This window comes from Bufo gargarizans, chromosome 1 (assembly GCF_014858855.1).
Source record: "Bufo gargarizans isolate SCDJY-AF-19 chromosome 1, ASM1485885v1, whole genome shotgun sequence".
In the NCBI taxonomy this organism is placed as follows: domain Eukaryota; kingdom Metazoa; phylum Chordata; class Amphibia; order Anura; family Bufonidae; genus Bufo; species Bufo gargarizans.
Genome location: NC_058080.1, coordinates 367,145,088 through 367,171,306, shown reverse-complemented (window position 1 = coordinate 367,171,306; position 26,219 = coordinate 367,145,088). Strand labels below are relative to the sequence as shown.

The window sequence follows — 26,219 nt, the reverse complement described above, 5'->3', positions numbered from 1 at the left end:
CCATTTCATTAAAGGGGTTATAGGTAAAGGATAGTGATGACCTATTCTCAGGATATTACAGGATATTGGTAGTATAGCTCAGCCCCATTCACTTCAATGTACGGTGATGTCACATGGCCTAGGAAGAGGCCGCAGCACTCATTGAGCGTCTGACCTCTTTTAACAGCTGATTGGCATGGGTCTGGGTGTCAGACTCCCACCGATCTAATATTGATGACCTATCCTGAGGATAGGCCTATCAATAGCTATTCCTGGATAACCCCTTTAAGTTTATCAACTGACTTTTCATTGTGACATGCCAAAGATCTGTTGATAACCATAGGCTGCAGAAGAAAGTACAGAAAACTTCAACATGGCATCAGAGAAAGAACAAAGGCGGCAGTTGTGTGGCTCCAACAAGTCCTCTATGTGGAGCCAAGTGTAACACATTTCAGAGGTGTACGGCATACAGCCTTCTTCTTCAGACACATAAAAGCCAGAAAACTGGGAATTTAAAGGAAGAGACTATACCCTGAAGTGGAGAGGAAAGCAGGACACACCTACGAGTTAAGAATAGGTGTGTCTTGCCTTTCCATCCCCTTCAGGGTATAATACCTTCCTTCAAATTCACAGTTTTCTTTTTGTATTTTATGTGCCTGAAGAAGGAGTCTGTACACCTCTAAAATGCTTTACTCTTGGCTGGTTTGAATCATATTTTCTTTATTTTTGTATTATTTATTTATCATTAAATGTTATTTTCTTTTTTTTGCCCTTGTTTTTACCTGTTTTTCCCTCATAAACTTACTTGTTATCAGGATCCAGCCTTGGGACCTTGCGGGAAGTAGCTGCAGTTCCAATTTAGTGCTTATCTTCCATGCCTTCTACAGAGTTGTGCCTGTCTCGTTGCACAACCTAAGCTGGTTAGCATATTTATAGTGGTTTAATTATTTTTGTGTCTACCCCTATAGACAATGGAGCAACTATTGGTTTCTTGTTTATGGTTAAACCAAGTACAAGACATTCCTGAGATAATACCATCAGGGAAATATGGTGTTAAGCAAAGAGATGACAAATCTAAACAAATCCTACACCTATGCAAAATCTCCCTTGAAAAGGCCTTGGGCCCCAATAGTTAACAAGGAGAAGGTCTCACTATCAATGTGAAGACACAAGATCAAGGAACTGAGATGTTTGGGAGCTATCATTTCTCTATCTTGGTCCATGTGTTATAAACAGGAAGATGCTATATGGTGTAATCAGCATTAAAATAATAAAGCACAATATCCAGTAGAGCCAAACATCTTTGTGAGGTGTCTGCTGTAACAGACTTAGGGATATTAAGGCATTTAGAATCCCAAATGTTAAAAATGTGGTAAAACATGACATTTCAATGGTCGCCATCCAACATAAGAGCAAAACTTTTTGAACACTTGTATTTTCCTAATTGGTGGGGGGATTTGCTTGAAATAAGGAGATGTAGGAAGGGGTTATCTGAATGCCAAAATATTTTCAAGACTTTCCTTCCACGATTAGTGGTTAGAAGATGTTTTTAGAGACCACAAGACAGTCAGAGCGAAATGAATGGACTAGGCTTCTGTTTTACCTGAGTTCATTTTTTACCCTAAGAGTAAATTGTACTGGTCCAAGGACTGATAGAGTGAAGCATAATAGGACATCATTAGCAAAGAAAGTTATTTTCAACTGAATAGGATTCGGCGAATACTATATCTCCTTATGGAGAGCGCCTAAGTGGCATGAGGAGTTTTCTAGGCCAGGCAACGCTTCTCTGGAATTCTCAGAAGAGGGTATGCAAATGAGCTCTTAAGAAGTTCTGCCTCTAATGCCACCAGATGTAAGGCAGCTATCCTATAAGTCAATGTTTGACCCTTTAAATAGGCCTTGAGACATGACTTGGATATTAATTAAGCCAGCACCTCATCTGCAGCTGTTTCGGGGGTGATCGCTCCTCATCAGTGCAGAGCAGAGAGTACTGGCTTAACCGGGTGACAGTCCTAAGTCAGGATTTGGGGGTACTATCTCTCCTTAGGGATAGCACCTTGATCGGCGTAAGAGGGCTTATAGGCCATGCATCTCTAGAATTCTGGGAAGAAAGGGTTACAAATGAGCTCTTAACAAGCTCTGCCACCAGATGTAATTCAGCTAGGCCTAAGACATGACTTGACATAATGATAATTAAGCAGCACCTCATCTTCAGGCAGCTCTTTCAGAGTGATTGCCCCTCATCAGAGCATTTGCATACCCTCATCCTGAGGAGGAAACACTTATATCTGGGTTCACCCTAATTCAAGCCACAAAACATGCCATTCTGCATCACATGTTAATTGTGTGACAGAGTATTGATGTGTGACCCTGAATGTAACTGTAATACAGAATATTGTGACATAAATTTGTGTCAGGGGTAGACTTTACAATAAATTTGTGGTAGTTAAGAATTTTCTTTTTGTAAGAAACAGCTCTAGTAAATCTTTTTTACAGTTCAAGGGTGTCATCAAGTGGTCATTTTATGTGTTACATGATTTTAATGGCAAAGCTTTTTCCTAAAGATTTGAGTATGTATGTGGTGCATGGTATGTACTGCTTGAGTAAAAATAATTCCTTAGGCAGCCATGAGTAAAAATATATATATTTGTATCATGTTAGCCAGTAAATAGAAGATAAAAAAGGTAGTCCAAGTAGCCTCGAAAGCTTGCAATTTTGTCATCATCTTTTCAATTAGCCATTAAAAGGTATCACCACTGAGGAATCTCATTCTTTTTAGACAGTCATAAGAACAGAAAATGAGCTAACAGGTTGAATAGAAACTTGTCACATACAGTGGTACCTCAAGTTACAATATTTATTGGTTTCAGACGACCATTGTAAGTTGAAACCATTGTAACTTGGGACTATAGCTCTATGGAATACTAGTAATTGGTTCTACAACCCATAAATGTCATCCCGTGCTAAGAGGGAATGAAGATTTTTGAAAAATAAGCAGATAATTAAGTCCGATAACAGGGGCGGACTGACCATTCGGGCACTCGGTCAAGGACCGAGGACCCGCAGCCACTAGGAGGCCCGGTGGCGGTGGCAGCAAGCAGGGAGAGATGAGCGCTTCCATTGTGGAAGCGCTCATGTCTATATTCCTCTGTATCGCCGTCGGAATGGTGGGGGGCAGGGGAGAGGTGTCTCCCTTGCCCATTCCTCTGATAGGCTACAGGCACTACTGACGTCATTGCGCCGCCTGAGCCGTACAGAGCGGGACACAGGCCGGAAGAGGCCTGCATTGCATCACTGAGAGTGTCATGGAGGAAATATGTCTGTGAAGGTTCTCATTTATCCAGGTCATGGTATATATCTGTAAAGAATAAATCAAGGCAACTGGACGTACTGTAGATTTCTTGAAAACGTTTCACTCGTTCTTCCAACGAGCTTTCTCAATTCTGAGAATTTTTTGTACAATCACTCAGAATTGAGAAAGCTCGTTGGAAGAACGAGTGAAACGTTTTCAAGAAACCTACAGTACGTCCAGTTGCCTTGATTTATTCTTTACAGATATGTCGTGGAGGAAAGTATATGTGTTTATTGTTTTAATTATTTTTAGTATAGTATGGGAAGAAGGGGGGTGGGGCCCTATGGAGAAGGGGGGGAGCATTATGGGGACCCCTATATACTGGCACATTATGGGGGGCACTATGAAGAAGGGGGGAAGAGCACTATGGGGGCCCCTATAAACTGGCACATTATGTGGGGGACTATGGGTGCCAGTATTAAATGCCCCTATATAATGCCCCCATAGTGCTCCTTTCCCCCACACTTCTCCATAATGCCTCCCATAAGTAGAAGCCCCCATAGTACCCCCCATAATATTTTCCAGTATATAGGGCCCCAGTAGATCCCCCCATTGTGATCCTTCCCCCCCCCTTCTCCATAGTGCCCCCCATAATGTGCCAGTATATAGAACCACTAGTAGATGCCCCAATAGTGCTCCCCCCTTCTCCATAGTACCTCCCCCCATAATGTGCCAGTATATAGGGCCCTGATTAGATGCCCCCATAGTGCTCCTTTCCCCCTTCTCCATAGTGCCCCCCATAATGTGCCAGTATATAGGGGCCCCCAAAAGATGTCCCCATAGTGCTACTACCCCCCTTCTCCATAGTGCACCCCCATAATGTGCCAGTATATAGGTGCCCCAATAGATGCCCCCATAGTGCCCCCATAATGTGCCAGTATATAGGGGCCCCTGATGGATGTCCCCATGTTGAGCTTTCTCAATTCTGAGTGATTGTACAAAAAATTCTCAGAATTGAGAAAGCTCGTTGGAAGAACGAGTGAAACGTTTTCAAGAAATCTACAGTACGTCCAGTTGCCTTGATTTATTCTTTACAGATATATGTCATGGAGGAAAGTATATGTGTTTATTGTTTTAATTATTTTTAGTATAGTATGGGAAGAAGGGGGTGGGGCCCTATGGAGAAGGGAGGGAGCATTATGGGGAACCCTATATACTGGCACATTATGGGGGGCACTATGAAGAAGGGGGGAAGAGCACTATGGGGGCCCCTATAAACTGGCACATTATGTGGGGGACTATGGAGAAGGGGAGGAAAGGAGCACTATGGGGGATCTATTGGGGGCCCCTATATATTGGAACATTATGGGGGGCACTATGGGGGCATCTATTGGGGGCCCCTATATACTGGCACATTATGGGGGGCTCTATGGAGAAGGGGGTGGAGAAGCGCGATGGGGGCATCCATCGGGGGGCCCTATATACTGGCACATTATGGGGGCATCTATTGGGGCACCTATATACTGGCACATTATGGGGGTGCACTATGGAGAAGGGGGGGAAATAGCACTATGGGGACATCTTTTGTGGGCCCCTATATACTGGCACATTATGGGGGGCACTATGGAGAAGGGGGAAAGGAGCACTATGGGGGCATCTAATCAGGGCCCTATATACTGGCACATTATGGGGGGGTACTATGGAGAAGGGGGGAGCACTATTGGGGCATCTACTGGTGGTTCTATAAACTGGCACATTATGGGGGGCACTATGGAGAAGGGGGGAAGGATCACAATGGGGGGATCTACTGGGGCCCTATATACTGGAAAATATTATGGTGGGTACTATGGGGGCTTCTACTGGGGGCCCTATATATTGGCACACATTATGGGAGGCATTATGGAGAAGTGTGGGGGAAAGGAGCACTATGGGGGCATTATATAGGGGCATTTAATACTGGCACCCATTTTGGTGCCACTATGGGGAAGGGGGGAGAGAAGCATTATGGGGGCATCTATGTGGGGCAGTCTATAGGGGCATTTTATACTGGCACATTATGAAGGGCACTATGGGGACGGGGGAGGAGCACTATGGGGGCATCTTCTGGGGGCACTATATATGAGTATTTTATACTGGAACACATTATAGGGGCACTATGGGCACCTTAGCTCAACTGGGGGCACTAAATGTTTTTGTAGTGGCACACAGTAAGGGTCATTTGATCACATGAGGGCACTCTGGGGACATTGGCTCTACTGGGGCCACTAAGAGGAGTTTTTTTTTTTTACTGCCACACAACAGGGCATTTTTTGTACTGGTGCACATTATAAGGGGGCTTTATTACAACTGGGGGACTATGGGGGAGCATTATTACTTCTGGGACGCAATTACTGTTGGGGGCACTGTAGTAGCACTATTACTATTAGGTGCACTCTGGCACAGAACTATTACTATTGCTGGGATTTTGGGGAGCTCTATTACTGTGGGGGCACCCTGGCACAATATCAGCTTAGCACAGTTATTTTTGGGGGACATTATAGTTACACTATTAGTGTCAGGGGCACTATTTGCTGGGTGCAGTTATTTTTTAGAGCATTGTGTTCCAATAATTATTGAAGGGGGTGCTATCTGTGTATAACTAGTATTTTCAGGGGGGTTTATCTGTTACTACAGTATAGTTTGGGGGGCACAGCATCTCAGTATTGGGGGTATCACCAGTTTTTAGTGACTCAGAGGGCTTTAAAATTCTCTGTCCGCATTTCAGATAAGGTCTTCAAAAAAAGTTAAAATCGTTTCATTTTAGGCTACTTTCACACTTGCGTTCAGAGCGGATCCGTCAGTGGTCTGCCCAGACGGATCCGCTCATATAATGCAGACGATGGATCCGTTCAGAACGGATCCGTCTGCATTATATTGTAAAAAAAATTGTGAAAGCAGCCTCAGACGGATCCGTACAGACTTTACATTCAAAGTCAATGGGGACGGATCCGTTTGAAAATTGAGCCATATTGTGTCAAACTCAAACGGATCCGTCCCCATTGACTTACATTGTAAGTCTGGATGGATCCGTTTGCCTCCGCACAGCCAGGCGGACACTAGCAGAAGGACCCGGCTTTGCACAGATATATTTCATCTATTTCATTTTATGTTTCCGTGTGTCATAAAAAGATATCATCAGTTTCCCCCATAACAGTGACCTCTACAGTACCTGTCCCTTTAACAAAGACCTCCACAGTGCCCGCCCCTTTAACAATGACCTTCACAGTGCCTGCCCCTTTAACAGTACCTGCCCCTTTAACAGTGACCTCCACAGTGCCTGCCCCTTTAACACTGCACGCCCCTTTAGCATTAACCACCATTTTAACAGTGACCTTCATAGTGGCCGCCCCTTTAACAGTGACCTTCACAGTGCCAACCCCTTTAACAGTGACTTCCACAGTGCCTGTCCCTTTAACAGAGACCTCCACAGTGACTGCCCCTTTAACAGTGACTTTCACAGTGACCGTCCCTTTAACAGTGACCACCCCTTTAACTGTGACTTTCACAGTGACCGCTTCTTTAACAGTGATTTTCACAGTGACCGCCTCTTTAACAGTGGCCACCCCTTTAACAGTGGCCACCCCTTTAACAGTGGCCACCCCTTTAACAGTGACCACCCCTTTAACAGTGACTTTCACAGTGACCGCCTCTTTAACAGTGGCCACCTCTTTAACAGTGACAACCCCTTTAACAGTGACTTCCACAGTGCCTGTCCCTTTAACAGTGACTTCCACAGTGCCTGTCCCTTTAACAGAGACCTCCACAGTGCCTGCCCCTTTAAAAGTGACTTTCACAGTGGCCGCCCCTTTAACAGTGACTTCCACAGTGCCTGTCCCTTTAACAGAGACCTCCACAGTGCCCGCCCCTTTAAAAGTGACTTTCACAGTGGCTGCCCCTTTAACAGTGACTTTCACAGTGACCGCCCCTTTAAATGTAACTATCACAGTGACCGCCCCTTTAACTGTGACTTTCACAGTGACCGCCCCTTTAACAGTGATTTTCACAGTGACCGCCCCTTTAACAGTGACTTTCACAGTGACCGCCCTTTTAACGTCACCGCCTCTTTAACAGTGACTTTCACAGTGACCGCCCTTTTAACAGTGACCTCCTCTTTAACAGTGACTTTCAGTGACCGCACCTTTAACAGTAACCACCCTTTTAACAGTGACCGCCCCTTTAACAGTGACCGCCTCTTTAACAGTGACTTTCACAGTGGCCACCCCTTTAAAAGTGACCTCCCCTTTAACAGTGACTTTCAGTGACCGCCCCTTTAACAGTGACCACCATTTTAACAGTGACTTTCACAGTGACCGCCCCTTTAACAGTGACTTTCACAGTGACCGCCCCTTTAACAGTGACTTTCACAGTGACCGCCCCTTTAACAGTGACTTTCACAGTGACTGCCCCTTTAACAGTAACCTCCCCTTTAACAGTGACTTTCACAGTGACCGCCCCTTTAACAGCGACTTTCACAGTGACGGCCCCTTTAACAGCGACTTTCACAGTGCACACCCCTTTAACAGGGACCTTCAAAGCGCCCGCCCCTTTAATAACTGCGACATCCACAGTGCCCGCCCCTTTAATTACAGTGACCTCCATTGTGCCCGCCCCTTTAAAAACAGTGACCTCCACAGTGCCCGCCCCTTTAAGCAGTAAAGAAAAATGGCTGGGTTGTTATGGAAACCTGGAGTAAAACTGTGTTTATGGCAGTTGGGATATGAAGAGAAAGACTTGCAGGCTTGTATTGGCTAATGTGGGTTATTTTGGGGAAATATCTCAGGAACGGTACATCCTAGAGAGCTGAGACCCTGTCTGAAACCTTCCCGGACACCTGATGTACTTGTGTGCCAAATTTGGTAAAGATCGGTCTAGTCGTTTGGTCGCGCATAAAGAACAGACAGAAACTCATTTTTATATATATAAGAGATTAGCCAGGGGAGGGGGGGCAGAAATTAGAGAGGGGAGAAGTGTGAAAATCATATAGAGTAATATGTGAATAAGACATGATTGAAAAAAGGCATATGTAACGGATCTCCTGGCACCCCGACTGAGTACCTCCGTTTACGGATGCGCCTAGCGTTTTCCTGAGGCTTCCAAGCACTCTGGCAGACACCACAATCACCGAACCAGCATATAAATCCTCTCCCAGCAATGAATGCTGTAGGCAGTTGAATAGGAACCATACGAATAGGTTTTCACTCCTAGCAGTCAAACTGGGACAGCATGCAATAAATCCTCCCCCAAGAATGAGACGACACTTCACCTTGAGGTTTAAAACAGGAACTCACTTTATTTGGACATAGCACACCTACTTTAAACCCCCCCAACAGCCTCATTTGCATACAATAGGGCACATGGAGGGCTATGGTACAAGGAAGGGTGGGGCCCGACAATAGCAAGGGCTGATGGGAGATTTGAGGGGGGACAGGAAAAGGGGGAGGAGAAGAGGCACAGAACAGCAATGCCTTTAACATCACAGCAAGAGCAAGATACACACAGCCCACAATACATCGCAATACAATCCAACCGAACCCATAACAACATACACAATATTCAAGACAGCCCGAATGCAATCTGTTACACAGTCTCAAAGGCCATTGTTCCCAAAAGTCACATGTCCACGGATGGTCCCCAAAGGGCCAGCAGCAGCAACACAAAACACCACATGCCCAAATTGCATTCAAACGTACAAATTTACCAGGGGCCATAGTCAGCAGGTAGGAGGCGGGTAGCCAGTCCTTTCCAATGCCCAGTGGCGAGGCGGGTTCCGCCACATTTCTCCCCTTTCCCATTGAGACTATCCAGACTCCAGACCTCCAGTCGGTCTGGGGCTCTGATAGTCAGCCGGCTTTTCTCAAAGGGTGTAGTTGTCCCTATGGCCCCCTGCCACTTGTGCCCAGTTGTAGATCCATGGCTTGGGGGGAAGATAACCAGGGTGCCCTCTCCCCTGGTGGAACAAAGCTGTTGCTGGGGGGAAGGGGTAACAGGCTCCTCTCGCTGTGACACCCTCCCTTGTTGCAGGGGAAAACAGACTGCCTCTCCTTCCAATACATTGTCCTGTTGTTGTGGACCAGGACAGACTGTCCATATCTCCAGTGGTGCAGGTACAGAGACTACGGTCCCATCTGCACTGTTGTGGGGCGTACTGTCTCCCCTTGGTGTGCTAGGCCGCCGCTGGGGAGAGGGGGTAACAAACTCCTCTCCCTTACACACTTTCAGCCGCTGGGGAGAGGGGGTAACAGGCTCCTCTCCCTGAACCGTAGACTGCCAGTGGGGAGAGGGGGTAACAGGCTCCTCTCCCTGCGACACCCTTTCTTGTTGTAGGGGAAAAGCGACTGTCTCCCCTTCCAATACTTTGTCTTGCTGTTGTGGACCAGGACAGACTGTCCCTATCCCCAGTGGTGTAGGTGCAGAGACTACGGTCCCATCTGCACTGTTGTGGGGCTTACTGTCTCCCCTTGGTGGGCTAGGCTGCCGCTGGGGAGGGGGAACGAGACTCTCCCCTCCCGGTAGAATATTCTGCCGCTGGGGATCTGGGCCAACTGCCCAGCATCCCTGTAGGGCCGGTAGAGAGAACGCAGTCCCATCTCCACCTGCCATCTGTGGGTCTTCCCAGGACCAGTCAATAAGGTCCCTTATTTCTGGAGCTGGTTGGGGGGTAGGAGGTACCGAATGCAAGTCTCCTGATGACGGGCTTAGCTGTTGGGGAGGGGGAACGAAACTCACCGCTCCTAATGGTGTACAGTCCATAAGCCCCATCAGGTTAGAGACAGGCGGTGTCACTTGATTATATAAGTCCGCATAATACCGTTCGATCTCCCACTGCTCTGGTGGTACTTGCAGGGTATAGGGTGACTGACTGGAGCTGAACAGGTGCTGGTAATCCTGCTCCAGTTCCCATTCCTGGACAGCTAGTTCAATGAGGTCTGGCCTTAGGTCCTCGGCCATAGGGAGATCCAGCACGGCCTCTCTGTAGTCAAATATGTCCCAAAGCCGTGACTCTGCTGCACTCCCAAATTCCGGTTCTGCAAAGGTCCCCCATAATAAGCCAGGGCCATTATAATCCTTGCCCTCGGGTTTGTCAAATTTGGCCATTCCGGGAACCCGCTGAACCGCGTACCAACGTAGCGCTTGGTATGCATCATCGAGACCCAGTTCCCTCCATGCCAGTGAATTAAGTTGCATCACCAATTCCTCCTGGGCCTGTTCTCCCAGCATAGGTATCCGTAGGGCCACTCTGGCCTGTAACCGCTGCTCCTTGCTGGGAAGACACTCACCTCGCCAACGCTGGACACCTTCTAGGGTTTCTTCCCACATCTCTTGTCGGGCGCTCTCTCTGCAGTCCAACCTGGTTGCCTCTCCTATTGGCTTGACCAGTGGTGCCAAGAGGTTCTGTAACCTCCGGTTAAATTCATTTCCTACCTCGAGCGTTGTCCAGGGACTCGCTGGTTCTATGCCGCTCCATAATAATTCCTGTGTCTCCAGGGTGTTGTTCCTCTCACACCAGGACGCCATCCCACTGCTTGCCACCAATGTAACGGATCTCCTGGCACCCCGACTGAGTACCTCCGTTTACGGATGCGCCTAGCAGACACCACAATCACCGAACCAGCATATAAATCCTCTCCCAGCAATGAATGCTGTAGGCAGTTGAATAGGAACCATACGAATAGGTTTTCACTCCTAGCAGTCAAACTGGGACAGCATGCAATAAATCCTCCCCCAAGAATGAGACGACACTTCACCTTGAGGTTTAAAACAGGAACTCACTTTATTTGGACATAGCACACCTACTTTAAACCCCCCCAACAGCCTCATTTGCATACAATAGGGCACATGGAGGGCTATGGTACAAGGAAGGGTGGGGCCCGACAATAGCAAGGGCTGATGGGAGATTTGAGGGGGGACAGGAAAAGGGGGAGGAGAAGAGGCACAGAACAGCAATGCCTTTAACATCACAGCAAGAGCAAGATACACACAGCCCACAATACATCGCAATACAATCCAACCGAACCCATAACAACATACACAATATTCAAGACAGCCCGAATGCAATCTGTTACACAGTCTCAAAGGCCATTGTTCCCAAAAGTCACATGTCCACGGATGGTCCCCAAAGGGCCAGCAGCAGCAACACAAAACACCACATGCCCAAATTGCATTCAAACGTACAAATTTACCAGGGGCCATAGTCAGCAGGTAGGAGGCGGGTAGCCAGTCCTTTCCAATGCCCAGTGGCGAGGCGGGTTCCGCCACAGGCATGATTATGTGAAAACCATGATTATAAAAAATGATCAAAAAACAAAAACAAATTATAATTATATGAAAAACATATGTAGTATACAGTGGCTCTACTGGTCTGAGAAATTATAGTTCGTTGTATATACAGCAGTAACAATAAGTACATATTACAAGATTGGCAAGATCACCTGTTCCCTCCTCTAACCGCCTTGACGCACAGGAACTGATCACCATTCCAGCATCTATCTCCCACAGACTCACCTCCAGCGTTTGAACAACGCTACAACTCCGGACCATGTGGGACGCCACGTGGTAAGCCGGCACACAAAGCAGCAGATACGCAGTGAGTTTAGCAACAAAGTTTCTAATTGGAGATATAACCGGCTCTCTACAGGATCGTTAATGTATTGCCAATCGATTCTATAACTATAAAGGATAAGAGATATTCTCTCTAAGTAACATTATGCTGATAGAATGATCTCATTGATGAATGTGATATATAAAGAGAAGCTCTATTGTGGCACAAAGAAAATCTGCAATTAAGGCTCCATTCAGATGTCCGTAATGTGTTTTGCAGATCCACGGATCCGTGGTTCCGCAAAACACAGACAGCGGCAATGTGCGTTCCACATTTTGCGGACCGCACATTGCCGGCACTAATAGAATATGCCTATTCTTGTCCGCAATTGCGGACAAGAATAGGACATGTTCTATTTTTTGGGGGAACAGAATTGCGGACCCGGAAGTGCGGGTTTTGCGGGTCCGCAATTCCGTATCTGGGCAGCACATCGCGGCGCTGAACAAAATTGCGGACGTGTGAATGGACCCTTAGACTTACCACTGGAAAGACATTGTTGCCTTTTATATAATCACTCAGATGGTTAATAACCATTGGTTATGAGTATTCAGCTATACAACAGTGACAATATAGAACTGTCAAACAACAACATCATAGGAACCTTGCATAAATGCTGTTAGTTGTGTGCCTACCATAACCTGACATGCTAATGGTATTTATTATATATTAAAGTTTTGCATAAGTTGGCATACCACATAGGAAGTTCGGGACATTTTAAACGGAGCTACACTATATATATACTTATTTTATCCATCATTTTTCATATTTTTAAGTTTTTTTATATTTCAGTTGGCCAACTATACCATATTATTTTTATATTGAATTCAATTTCATGTATACTATGTATCACTTTTGGTGCTTCAAATGTGCGGTGGATATTCTGCAGGAATAGACTAATTACAGGACCAGGAGCGGGATATCAACCTTTCACATTTTTGCACTATAATCCATGTTATATTGATGTTTCTAATAAATTACAGGTTTTATATCAATTGACCGTAATTGAATATTCATTTCCATACAGAACTGAATAGCTGAGTGCCCCCCAAACATTTCATTATATACTCCTTTCTATATGAAAAACATAATTATATATAAAAAAAAATTATATAAAAGTGAGTCAAAACGTGGTGTCACATGTTGTAATAAAAAATAAAAAATGTAAATGTAAAATACCATAATGAGAGTGAATTAGAAAAATGTGAATAGAAGCTCATATCACAACATGTGAATAAGACAAAAAAAATTATTTTATTATTATTCTATGTCTCGTTTCCCTCCCTCTCCCTTCCCCCACCCCTTTCGTTATTCTCCATGATCTTCTTTTTTCTTCTCTTTCATCACCCCTCCCTCACCTTAAATTTTTTCTTTCTTTTTATTTTCTTTTTAAAGGGGCCTAATGTATAAAATGTGTAAAGTGCCTAATAGTATAGGCGAGTTAAGCTTAAATTAAAAATACCATACAGGACATAATACATATGTAGTGAGAAGTCCAAAGTGACGACCTAAGGCTATATATAATTATAAAAATAAACAATGAAAATAAAAACATAATAAAAAAACTTGGCGTATACTGACCCAGGGAAGGCCAAAAAGAAGAGAAAAAAGAAAAGAAAACCTACAAAAAAGACGAAAAACCTGTGGATTAATTGAGTCCATTTGGGCGCAGTGTGTTCAATTTCCAGATCCATTTGCATTCCAATTGTGCCACTTTCTTGGAGATGTTTCCACCATGAATGTTCTTCAAAACTGTAATGACCGGTGTGACGCACAGGGAGGAAAACAGGGAAAGCCCTGCCCAAGGGAGAGGGAAAGGTGGTGACCCCTAACTCACCTTGCGGCTGGCACCTGACTACCCTGACGTCCCTAGACGGGTTCCTCACCCGTGCGGCGATCACGTGCCTAAACCCTGGCTTTCCCTGAAATGAGCCCTAGATAGTGAACGGGCCGGTGGGATCGCTAGTCCGCACCACTGCACTAAGAGGGAAACACCAGGGAGAGGACAGACAAATACAGACAAACACAAACACCCAGGTGGACGACCACAGCAGTCCACAAAGGTCCAACAGGGATCCGGAGGGTAGCGTTCTGAATCAACAGTCAGAGAACGCAGCAACACAGCTCCAGTGGGTCAGGATAGATGTCCAGGCAGGAAGCTCCATCTCTGGCAACCAGAGAAGTGTGAGAGGGGAATATAAGGAGGTTTGGGAGTGCTGGACAAGGAACAGCTGAGGAGAAGGAGCTACGGATCCCTGAGTGAGCCAAAAGGGTTTGCAAAGCAAACCCAGAAAGCTACCATAAGGAAAACAGCCCTATCTTAAATAGAGCGTGCAGCCAACCGCTGCGACTTCCTGACCCCGGGTATAACGGAGTCAGGCGTGGTTCTCGATACCCTCGTGACAAAAACACAATCTAAACCTCAAACTTTCAAAGTTCTAGAGTCACAAGCATGATAAAGTATAAAATGTTTAGCAACAGGCTTCCGATTTGTCATATCTCTGTTGTCAGCAGCAGATGAAATGAACATGTTCACGTACCCTGACTTTCAGCTCCCTAGTAATAAGCCCACATAATTTTTTTGGACAAGGACAAGTGGCATAGTAGACAACTGCTATACTGGAACATTTTGGCTTTACAATTCCCGGGAAGATGGGAGGGGTCTGTTTCATGTAACAGCTCTGAACCAAGGCTACTTTCACACTAGCGTTCGGGTGTCCGCTTGTGAGTTCCGTTTGAAGGCTCTCACAAGTGGCCCCGAACGCATCCGTCCAGCCCTAATGCATTCTGAGTGGATGCGGATCCGCTCAGAATGCATCAGTCTGGCACCGTTTGTCCTCCGCTCCGCTCAGCAGGCGGACACCCAAACGCTGCTTGCAGCGTTCGGGTGTCCGCCTGGCCGTGTGGAGGCAAACGGATCCGTCCAGACTTACAATGTAAGTCAATGGGGACGGATCCGTTTGAAGTTGACACAATATGGCTCAATTTTCAAACGGATCCGTCCCCCATTGACTTTCAATGTAAAGTCAAAACCGATCCGTTTGCACTATCATGAACAAAAAATTTTATTTATTTTTTTGTTCATGGTAATGCAAACAGATCCGTTCTGAACGGATCTGAGCGTTTGCATTATAGGTGCGGATCCGTCTGTGCAGATACCAGACAGATCCGCACCTAAACGCAGGTGTGAAAGTAGCCTAATCTTTTTTGATCTCTTGGCCACCACCGACGGTCCTGATACAATATATTTTGCAAGAACCAAATCCGTTAAGGACAGGCCAAAACTTCTTCAAATAATTTTTCATTTCAGGCCATCTGGAGTGGTAATTCGTGATAAATCCCACTATGTTGTTGCTTGACTTTTGTTTGTCAGAAAAAAAAAAATGGCGAGAACACAATTATGCTCTTCTATTCACTTTCTTAATGGAACGTTGACTATATCTACGACTCAAAAAACGCTGCTTAAAATCATCTGCATGTTGTTCAAACATACAATCTGTAAAACATATCCTACGAGCACATAGAAACTGTCCGATCGGAATTGAGTTAATCATCTGGAGATATCTTGGCATTCTTGTGAATCTTCGGTAAGAGGTAAAGTTTAGGTATTGTAGGTTCCTTTACTGATTTCCATGATTTGAAGACCTTTCAAATAACGCATCACCTGACATGTTCCAGTACAGCAGTTGTCTACTATGCCATTTGTACTTGTCCAAAAAATTATGTGGGCCTTACTACTAGGGAGCTGAAAGTCAGAGTATGTGAACATGTTCGGGACATTTCATCTGCTGCTGACGAAAGAGATGTGACAAATCTGAAGCCTGTTGCTAAACTTTTTAAACTTCATCATACTTGTGACTCAAGAACTTTGAAAGTTCAAGGTATAGATTGTGTTTTGAAGAACATTTGTGGTGGAGACATCTCCAAGAAATTCGCACAACAGAAATGCAAATGGGTCTGGAAATTGATCACCTTACGGCTGGAATGGATTTTTCGTCTTTTTTGTAGATTTTCTTTTCTTCTTCTTTTTTCTCTTATTATTGGCCTTCCCCGATTCAGCATACGCCAAGTTTTTTTTAATTGTTGTTTTCATTTTTTAAATTATATGTGGTCTTAGGTCTTTGGACTTCTCACGACATATGTATTATGTCCCGTATTGTATTTTTCATTTATGCTTCACCCACCTATACTATTATGCACTTTACAAATGTTATATATTAGGCCCCTTTAAAAAGAAAAGAAAAAGAAAGAAAAAATTAAAGGTGAGGGAGGGGTGATGAAAGAGAAGAAAAAAGAAAAAGAAAATAGAGAATAAAGAAAGGGGCGGGGGAAGGGAGAGGGAGGGAAAAGGAAGATATAATAATAATAAAATAAAAAAAAAAAATTTGGGCACTTGTGATTTTTGGTTTCACCTTAGGGAGGGGTTCACCTCGTTGGAGCCCAGGCCCCGGCCAAGCAATGGATAGCGCAGGCGCGGGATCTCACTGCAGAGAAGGAGGACGCAAAGGAAGAGCGGGACGGGCAGAGGAAGAGGCTGGGGCGGGGATATGGCGAAAAGAGGCAGAACAGCCTGGGCTCCAACGAGGTGAACCCCTCCCTGGGCACTTGCGAGCCCTAATTTACATATGAATAAAAGTCCGTTTTTGCCTTGGGGGAACTTCAGAAGCAAACATCAAAGGTACCATTAGAATCATAGACTGCTATGCTAGAGCGCTATGTAAGCGGTCTATAAGGTCACAATCTGGTGACAGACTCCCTTTAAGTGACATAACCCCTTTCAACGAGCAGTTCATGCTCAAAATCCCTCTAGTGTGGCTTATCTAAAGCAATTGTGAAAAAAGAGCTGGCCAAAATTCCTCCACAATAATGTGATGACTGAACTCCAGTGATTGGAAGAATTCCTATCAAGTATTAAAGAGGTTATCCAGGAATGGGTAATGATGCCCTATCCTCAGGAGCTGTTTCAAGAAGCCACTGCACTCACTGGAGCGCAGCTCTACAAGTAGAATGCCATACACAGTATAGGGGCAGTGCTTGGTATTGCAGCTCAGCTCCATTCACCTCAATGGGGCTGAGCTGCAACTAGGCCATATGAGCTATATACGGTGATGTCACAGGCCATAGAACGAGGCTGTGGCACTCTGGCCTCTTTTTCAAGATACTTTATCAATTACATCTGCAGGATCTGCACCCATCTCTCTGGTGTGTTGCTATGATCTGGAATCCTGGCTGTTTACCTTGGTTGCAGGGACGTAACAGACCATGCGACTGCTATGGGTCCAAGGGCAAGAGGGGGCGCAGTTGGGATCATCTCATCTTCTACTGGAGGTGAAAACTTGGTCAGGACTCTACCCTCTAAAGCAGGCATCCTCAAACTGCGGCCCTCCAGTTGTTGCAAAACTACAACTCCCAGCATGCCCGAACAGTCTACAGGTATCAGCCTACAGCAGGCCATTGTGGGAGTTGTAGTTTTACAACAGCTGGATGGCCGTAGTTTGAGGATGCCTGCTCTAAAGGAACAACTTTTAGCAAATGAAGCCGTGAAAGAAACGGCCCAAGGGTCATTGAAGTGGGGTTTAAGCGAAAACCCTTCTGTCCTGTGTGGGGGGCCTGGTTTAAACCTTGCTATGGGGCCCTTACTTCTCCAGGTACGTCACTGCTTGGTTGGATGCCTAATTGAGAGAAAGCATGCCATAGATTTTACCATCCTCTTTTGTTCATCATAAAATTTATATCTGCAAAAGATTTTAAAGGGGTTTTCCAGGAGCAGAATATTATGATCTGGCACTCTGGTTAGTGCTGCAGCCTCTTCCTAGGCTAGAAACATCACATTTATCGGTCACATGCAGCATTGGACTGGTCCCCCCTGGGCCCACCAGAGAAGATTATTCTGAGGGCCCGCCCTCTATGGATATAGGACCTTAAGGGCCCTGTTTTATTAAGGTTTCAATACTGTCAGACCCTTGGCCCACTGGAGGATCCAGTGTCATCCACAGATCACCCCATAGCAGCGTATCATCCACAGATCCCCCATAACAGTGTCATCCACAGATCCTCACATATCAGTGTGGTACTCTGGTGGGCCATTGGCTGCTTCCCCCCTGACACCAGATTTTTTTTATCTGCGTACGGGGAGAAGCAGCAGCGGTGATGCGGAGACCAGGAGAGTCACAGGGAGCCAGGTAAGTATATTCATTGTGAGGGGCCCATCGTATGGGAGAGCATTTTATAGTCTTGGATAACCCTTTAAAGAAGATTTATAGAATCTCCTGATATTTTGTACATGGATTTGCTTCAAAATAACAATTCAGAAACATCTTTTCTTTGATCTCTACATTGTGCTGTCATTCTTCCTATAAATTTATAGGTCGATTTACAAAGTCTGTTCATGGGAGCACTGGTTAGACTAGTTATGCAAGAACCGGCACCCAAGTAGTTGCGCCCAGTTGGCACTTGAGACATACATTTCTAGGAGGAGTAACAGAGGAATGACACAGAAGGATGCTCCAGAATTGTTATTACTTGGGGAATGCAAGTAGTTACTAAAACAGACCTGTCAGGAGAGGTGACATGTCCTCTTTTAAGTGTGCTTTGTATACTAAATAGGGAGCAACGCCACAATTAGCATAAGCTCTTCTAGTCCGCCTGCCCTGAACCAGGTCATCAGTAATGCTGGGTTTACATGGGGAAATTGTTGGGCCAATTATCGGGAATCACCGGTAATATGTACGCTTGTTCCCGAAAATCAGGCCATGTAAATGTGCTGCAGATCATCTAATGAAAGGGCATAACGCTCAACAGGCGAAAGCATAGTTGATGTGGACACCTAAATCATTGTTTCTGGGCAGCAGATCCTGCTGGGTGAAAGCCCTCTGCTGCTCAGAAACAATGAATCTGTACGAAGACAAGCGATGGCTACGCAGATGAGATGAGCCTCTTGTGTGAGCCACAACTTGAACTGGAAGCCGGCCCCAGATATATAGAACTGCTTACCATATGGTGATGTGCTGCGAGCAATAGCCTTTTTCTGTGGTTCTTTGCCATACAGTGGAAGAGATTGCTGCATGTAAATGCAGCAGGCAATTATTGGGAAGGAATGGTTTCTAGTGTTCAACCCTTGACTTGGCCAAACATGCTTTATCTCAGTCTACAAGAAGTGCCAAGCTCAGTGCAAGATGTCTGCACAGTAAAATCCTATTGTGGCACCAAAGACCGTTAAAAAACAAATGTTTCTAAACCTCTTCCTCTTTCAAGGAAACATCTGATTTCTCAAGACCCGCCAGCCACATGTACAAAAATTTGTTGAGGTCCTTTGAAGATCACAAAGGCCTTAAAGCTGAATGTATGCATGTAGCTCAAGTACATCACAAATTAAAAAGAAGTTAAAGGGGGTTTTAGGAACCCAAATTGTTTTTTTTTTTTTTTTTTTTTACAAAAGGTCCAGAATGCTCTTAAATAAAAAAAAAATAAAAACAAGCCTTACTCAACGTGCTCAGTCCATTCTAGCTTCATCGTCCTTGTGATCCTGGCACTGAAGGGATGATGTACTCAATTTTATATCAAGACACGGAGGCGAGTATTTGCTTAACTCTTTCTTTACTGAAAATATAGCAGCAAAGACAACTGAAGAAAAAAACATCAGTGTAACCATGGTCACAAACTCCACCCCTCTAGTCCCTATATAAGGAGCATCACTGGACGGACACCTCCTTTTTCTTTGCTGCTCCAACAGATAAGTAGCTGGATGTTTTTCTGTGCTTAATATACGTATATATATTTTTCTATAGCTTTGAGGGTATTTATCGGTACCCTTAGGTTTTTAGTTTATTGCTCCCTTAGGCTGCCCGGTTTTAGCTTCCACAGCTCCCTTCTGTGGCGTTTATTCATTTATCCCCTTTCTCCCCTTCTGGGGTTAAATCATCTGCCCTTATTTTTTCCCTATGCGCTTTTACCTTCCCTCTGTTTACGCCGCTTTCTTCTCCTTATCGAGTTCCCCTCTGGTGGCTTGCGACGTCCTTTGGTCATTTTTTACCCCCCCACATATTCTCCTTCCTCCCGCTTTGTTTCCCGGGCTTTCTCTTCTAGAACCTCGCGGGGAACGGGATTCTCGGGTGTCATCTTTAATTATCGTTCCTGGCACCGAGATCTCGCGGCGCCTTGTGGGATTCTCAGGCGCCATCTATTCCTGCTAATCGCTCATTGGCACTTACAGTAGGGAGGAGGAGGCTCCGTTCTAGCTACGTCCCCTCTCGCTCCCAGTTTTTTACAGTGCCATTTTCAAACGCTGATACCTGCTGTGTCCCCTTACATTTCTCCTCAGCGCCGACCTGTCTCTTAGCTGTTGGGGTGACTCACTCCTCCAGACATATTCTGTCATGTCTAGTGTTCCTGCTTCTCCTGCAGGTTCTGTCCAGGTGAAACGCACAAGTCATGTATCACCCACCTCCCCTCGCAGGGTTAATGAAACTCCTACTCCTGGGGTGCAGGCTGCAAACTTACAGCAATCCATTTCTGATGCTATTGTTGCTGCAATGGGATCCATGTCAGCTTCCCTGATGCAATCAATCTCCCAGGCCCTTAGGGCTCATCCTATTTCTGATATGCCCCCTCCTGCCTCCAGAACACTTTTAAATGATGGCTCTGGCCCATCCGTTGACTGCGCGAATAAGTCGCGTAAAAGAGCTAACCCGCACCCGGCAGAAAGGGCACGATTATGGAAAACCGCCCGGTCACTACCGGATCCCGGTGTCTGACTCAGACGCAGAGTCTGTTGAGGAGGCTATAGATAATTGGTCTAACCATTCAATGGATGATTTAATTGATGTAGCAGTTGACCCTGCCGTTGATGACCCGTCTCAGTTAACGGGTGTCAGTTTAGAGCCACAGGAGGACGTCAAAGACGCAATCATAGACCCCAAGGGTGACCCTCTTTTCAACCCTGACCAGTTACATCACCCAAGGTCCTCAGAATGGCTCCCCGCCACCCACGTGGCTCAGTATTTAGAAGCGAGGATCCACACGCCTCTCTCCAAGGAGGCTCGCAACAAGCTGCGGGCGGAATGCCCTCGTCCCCTTATCCCCAATAGGATATGTGAAACCCCTAGCGTGGACCCTTAGGTGGTCCAATTCCTGGCAAAATCAGGTTTTAACCCGCGCACGGGGCTTGATTCCGCATTAAAAGTTTGCCAGGATAAATTTCTTGACATGACCGGCCCGCTAGCAAAAATCTTTGATTTAGCTGAGGCCGCTAAGGTGGCAGGCACGCAAGTTGACCCTGAGGATCTCAGGGGTTGGGCCAAAGGGCCATTTGTATGGTGGGCAATGTGAATACATCTATTGCCATCGAGAGAAGGAAGGCCATATTGATGAAGATAGAGCCCAAATTGGCTAATTTATCCCTATCTGAATCTGGCAAGGAAGCGCAAGGCCTCCTTTCTGGAGATCCCTTCATTAAAGAGCTGGGGAAATATGTCGGTGCCTTTACGGCCCTTGATAAGGCGCAAAGCTCCATGCGCCGCGTTTTTCCTCCAGGGCCGGCAGTCTCAGAGGCCGACTGTCCGGCCGCTCCACTTTTCAGCCCAGAGGCACGGGCCGAGGCTCCTTTAACTATCGCCAGTCACTGCAGGACCCCAGATACCAACCAACCTTCTTTCCATCACGCGGAGGTTCTTCACGCTCCAGAGGGTTCCGAGGCGCTCCGGGATCAAGACGCCCATATGGTAAGTCATCTCTGTGTGTCGTATCCGACTTCACAGCGGGTTGGGGGAAGACTCTGTCTCTTTTCCCATGCGTGGTCAAGGATCATCTCAGACCAGTGGGTCCTCTCCATGGTCCAGGGCTTCACCATCGAACTGGTGCCCACCCCAAGGGACCTTCCTCTCATACCGAGGGTTTCTTGCTCAATCCAAACCCAGACACTCATGAATACGGAGCTTTCATCCCTCTTGCTGAAAGAGGGGATAGAGTTATCTCCCGATCCTCACGCGAGAGTACTGAGCAGTATCTTCCTGGTACAGAAAAAAGGTGGCCAGTTCCGCCCGGTCATAAATCTCAAACACTTGAATGTCTTCGTTCGTTACAGACATTTCAAGATGGAGGGCATCCATCTATTAAGAGATATGCTCCTACCAGGGGACTGGTTCGTCAAATTGGATCTGAAAGATGCATATCTCACCGTCCCAGTGGCTCCTGAAATCTTCTCCAGTTTTTAAGGAAGAGCCACACCTGGCGCTTTACCTGCCTCCCATTTGGCCTGTCTTTCACCCCATGGTGTTTTACAAAACTCATGAAACCGGTAGTGGCCTGGCTCAGAGAGAGGGGAGTTCGTCTAATCATCTATTTAGACGACATCCTGATCATGGCCCAGGATCCGCCCCTTCTGCTTGGTCACTTGGAGATGGCCAAATCCCTACTCCAGGGGTTAGGGTTTATTCTCAACTTAGAGAAATCATGCCTCATACCAGCCACTACCATAGAATTCCTAGGTTTTACCATAAAGTCTTGGGATCAAACACTCAGCCTACCCGCAGTCAAAGTCAAAGCGATCCGCAAGGAGATTCGTCATTCTCTCTCTCTCCCACAGATATCTCTCCGTCAGCTGGCTCGCCTTATCGGACTTCTCACTTCGTCCATCCAGGCGATATTTCCAGCTCCCCTCCATTATCGAGCCCTACAGAAGCTCAAGATTGCTCACCTGAGAGCCGGAGCCTCATACTCAGACACTCTTGTCTTAGATACGGAGACCAGACACGAACTGGTGTGGTGGATCCACAATTTGTCTGTGTGGAATGGCCGAGCCATTTTCGGTCCTCGCCCAGACCAGGTCATCGAATCGGATGCCAGCCTTATGGGATGGGGAGCCCACTGTCAGGGAGTCTCCACGGGAGGAGCGTGGTCCCCAGAAGAATCACATCTTCACATCAATGCTCTTGAGCTCTTAGCAGGATCCTTTGCGATCCGCAGCTTCGCACAGGGTTCGGTTGGAGCGTGTATTCGCTTACGTATGGACAATGTTTCTGCTGTCCGTTACGTGAACTGTTTGGGAGGGACTCGTTCCAAGGTTCTGTCTTCTCTAGCCAAAGACTTTTGGGACTTTTGCCTATCCAAGGGAATATCTGTTGTGGCGGAATACCTACCAGGACTCCACAACACTTTGGCAGACTGGAGTTCTCGTTGCGTTTCGGATTCCAGCGATTGGAAGTTGGATTCGACGGTCTTCCGAGATATTTTATCTCTTTGGGGCCCGTTATCCATCGATCTTTTCGCGTTGCGTCTGAATGCACAACTCCCCAGATTCCTCAGTTGGCGTCCGGACCCGGAAGCAGAGGCGGTGGATGCTTTCCTCCAGCCCTGGGGCGGCTCCCACCATTATGCCTTCCCTCCTTTCACACTCATCCCTCGAGTGCTCGCTCAGGTTTGTCACCAACAGGCACAGTTGGTACTGATAGTTTCCTGCTGGAAAACGCAGTCTTGGTTTCCCCAGTTACTGAGCCTTCTGTCGGAGGAACCTCGGCTCTTGCCGTCTTTCCCACATCTTCTTCTCGACCCTTATGGTCACCGACACCCTCTACTTCTAGACGGATCGCTTCGTCTTCTCGCATGCCGAATTTCGGGGGTTCCTGGGATTCCTCTGTTTTTTCGGCAGCAACTAGACAGCTGTTGGAGTCTGCATGGGCTCCGGGCACTAGACGAGCCTATCACGCTGCATGGGACGTCTGGGTTCGTTGGTGCGATTCACGGGACTTGGATCCCGTACAGGCCCCTGTAACTGCCATCCTTCAGTTCCTCACATCTCTCTTTGAAGCAGGGAAGGCTTAACGTACTTTAAATGTGTACCGTTCAGCTATCTCTTCCAGACATTCGGGTTTTGACGGTTGTCCCGCCGGCCAACATCCTTTAGTGTGCAGATTATTATGTGGTTCTCGTTTGGCACGCCCTCCAAGACCGTGTTTCTCTTCCACCTGGGACGTTGCGACAGTTCTCAGGTTTCTGGAAGGCTGGCCTCCCAACTCTATGTTGTCTCTGCGGCAGCTCTCGGCCAAGTTAGTGACCCTTCTTTGTTTAATCTCATGCAAACGCGTCTCAGACGTCCGGGCCCTGGACATTGACGCACGTTATTTTACACCGGAGGGTGTTATGTTCAATATCTCTCGACGCACTAAGACGGGCATTACGTCGGTTTCTTATCCGTCTTTTCCTTCCTCTCTTCAGTTATGCCCGGTGGCTTGCTTTAGAGAGTACGAGTCTCGCACACTGTCCTTCCGCTCTGGGAATTCCCCTCAGCTGTTCATTTCCTTCCGTCGCCCTTTTTCCCCAGTTACCAGCGTTACCCTATCCCGTTAAGTGGATCCTATCTCTCTCGGGCTTTGACACTTCCATATTCACCGCGCATTCGGTGCGTGGGGCATCGGCTACCTCTATGTCCGTGGCCGGTGCTCGCATGGAGTATGTCTTGAAATTGGCGGATTGGTCCCGAGTCTCTACCTTTCGGGAGTTCTATTTCAGACCTGTTCCTCACGCCTTTGCTTCCGTGATTGCTCAGCTTTAAACTTGTAAATATGAGCCTCCGTGTCTTGATATAAAATTCTGGATTTTCCTAAGTCATGACGTAAAGTCATGATTTTATGAAAGACACGGAGGCGAGTATTTCCCACCCGTTGCTTTTATTTGCCCTCCCGACTGGTCTGTGGTGTCGCTTGACTATCAGTTATTTAGAGATGTTTGATGTTATTTATTTATTTTTCAAAAAAACACGTAGAATAATTATCCTTGTGTAATTGTCTGAGTTAAAAAATTTCATAGTGTACTACCATGATGTGTCGTTTTTTCCTTTTAGGTTGATCGCCTTCTGTCAGCTGCCACCGGGTGCTCACCTTGCTGCAGTCCTGTTTTGTTGTTCCGTAGCCGAAGTTCAGGCTGTTGTTGACCGTTCCAGGTTTCCAGGTTCTCGACAGTTGAAGTCTGCAAAGAAAGAGGAGGTGTCCGTCCAGTGATGCTCCTTATATAGGGGCTAGAGGGGTGGAGTTTGTGACCATGGTTACACTGATGGTTTTTTCTTCAGTTGTCTTTGCTGCTATATTTTCAGTAAAGAAAGAGTTAAGCAAATACTCGCCTCCGTGTCTTTCATAAAATCATGACTTTACGTCATGACTTAGGAAAATCCTGAATTATGTTATGTGGCCGCTGAGGCCAGTGGATGGATGCCTCTATCAAGTGGAGTATTTGTCGATGTGATCATGGCAGCTCTGGAAACAAAGACTGCACGAGAACGGCAAGGCAGTGCCCTAGACTAAAAAAAATAAACAGGAGCCATTAACTCCTAAACTGAAAAATTTAGGAGCCAAATTAAATTTTTAGTCACCAAATTGAAAAAATATATAATTATAATAAAAAAAAAGACTTGGAGAAGATGAGATGCAGGTCACAGTAATGAGCCAGATTTACATATAGGAGAATACAGCACCACATACCTCTTACATACAGTGACATCTCCTGTCAAGTAGACCTTCTCTTTCCTCTTCTCCTCCATTTGACCCAGACCTCCATGACAAAGTCTTTCAGTCACATCTCATCTCTAAAGAGTTTGTTACAGACACGTTAGATTTTAAAAAATTTCCATCAACCCCCCCCCCCCCCCCCACCCTGGTGTCCCAACAATGTCAATGCCTGCTGCCATTCCCAATACTGTGCCCGTGGTGCTCGACAATGCCCCAGGTACTATACTGCTGAAAAAATAGTGACCCCCACTAGAAATAATGTCCCTAAACTCTCTATAGTGTCTACAGCAATTATAAATGCCACCTAGAGTGCCCCCAGTAATAATAATAAAACCTTAGATGAATTCCCCCCCCCACACTGCCCTCATATAGTAATTTCCCCCCACACTGCCCGAACAGTACTGACTTCCCCCCCTCACTGCCCTCACGTAGTAATTTTCTCCCACATTGTCCCCATATAGTAGTTCCCCCCCCCCCCCCCCCCACACATAGTAATTACTCCCCCACTGCCCCCACAGAATCCATAACTACGACCAATTATACTATCAATAATATATTGTAACAAAACAGCAAGTAAATATTTTATCAATGTTTGGAATAACATAAATCTACCTTTATGTTTTAAGTGTACTATACACTAAGAAAATCTCAATAAAAACTATTTTTTTAAAAAAATATGCTCTACAGTAGTAATTTCCTCCCATACTGTCCTCTAGTGCCCTCCTGAGGGCTAGTAATGTCTCCCAGTGCCACCCTATGGCCAGTAATGTCCCCCCAGTGCCCCACTTACGGCCAGTAATGTCCCCCCAGTGCCCAA

At 46.2% G+C, this 26,219-nt stretch overlaps 1 long non-coding RNA gene across 1 annotated transcript in view; it reads left to right on the top strand.

The window, feature by feature from the left end:
* Positions 1-24,915, top strand: part of LOC122920228 — a 61,598-nt gene extending 36,683 nt beyond the window's left edge. The window contains exon 3 of the long non-coding RNA XR_006386897.1: positions 24,742-24,915. This is a non-coding gene — a long non-coding RNA (uncharacterized LOC122920228). The remainder of the gene's footprint in view (positions 1-24,741) is intronic.
* Positions 24,916-26,219: the final 1,304 nt, after the last annotated feature.